Source organism: Psammomys obesus, unplaced genomic scaffold, assembly GCF_907164565.1.
Source record: "Psammomys obesus unplaced genomic scaffold, mPsaObe1.curated_primary_1811, whole genome shotgun sequence".
Taxonomy (NCBI): domain Eukaryota; kingdom Metazoa; phylum Chordata; class Mammalia; order Rodentia; family Muridae; genus Psammomys; species Psammomys obesus.
The window spans coordinates 42,473,971-42,474,766 of record NW_026593286.1 but is presented as its reverse complement, the minus strand read 5'-3'; the positions used below and the strand labels follow the sequence as shown (position 1 = coordinate 42,474,766).

General features: G+C 45.5%; 1 non-coding gene across 1 annotated transcript; it reads left to right on the top strand.

Moving 5' to 3' along the window:
* The first annotated feature begins 425 nt into the window (after positions 1–425).
* On the top strand, positions 426–564 carry LOC129684081 (small nucleolar RNA SNORA48). The gene has a single exon (XR_008721271.1). It is a non-coding gene; the product is annotated as a small nucleolar RNA SNORA48 (small nucleolar RNA).
* The last annotated feature ends 232 nt before the right edge of the window (positions 565–796 follow it).

Sequence of the window (796 nt, the reverse complement as noted above, 5' to 3'; positions counted from 1 at the left end):
AGACACAAGTGAAGACAGAATGAGACAGAGATTGAGAAGGAGACAGAAGATTAAAACACTGCCAGAATTAGTTTGAGGCCAGGTAGAGCATATCAGTCAGAAGTGAAAAGAAGCCAGTTTGAATCAGTCAACTTGGAGGGGCATTTGGGCCAGATCGGCTGAGTTGAAGCAGACAGGAAGAGTTCAGAAAGAGCTAGAAACCCATGTGAATGGCTTTCATCTCATCCCCCTCACCCAAGGAATAAAAACAACTTTTACAATTTCCCAATGAAAATCTTTCATGTAATTCTTTCACTTTAAAATAAATGAATTGCTTGTATCTGAATTTAAATCACCAAGCATAACTCTTGCCTAAATCTAAAAAACAAAATTGTCATACAGCCTCCAAATAGCTAGTTTGGGGCCCTTATAAAAGGAAATGACTCTACCTCTTGGCAACGGGCAAAGACACACTTTGTTCGTGGTTTTTGTCTTTGTATCAGTCAAGGGCAGAGTAGTCCTCTGTTCATCCTAGCTTGATGCCTGACTTGGTGGTCAAACCTGTTTTAACTCTAGGACACATAAAAATGAAATCAAGTCAAATCAAATGCAGGCAGTGCAGCACAGGAGGAGGGAGACAGACAAAGACTTGAGGACTGCGATGCCATCCACAGGCCAGGCCCCTGGTGATCAGCACAGGTGAACCACAGACGCCTGCTTCCTCCACGCCCCACAGTGCAGACCGAGGATGTCTTCCAGGAGCCCGCCAGCTGCGTGGCCGACCTACGTCCGGAGCTACCGCAGCGTGGGAGTATAT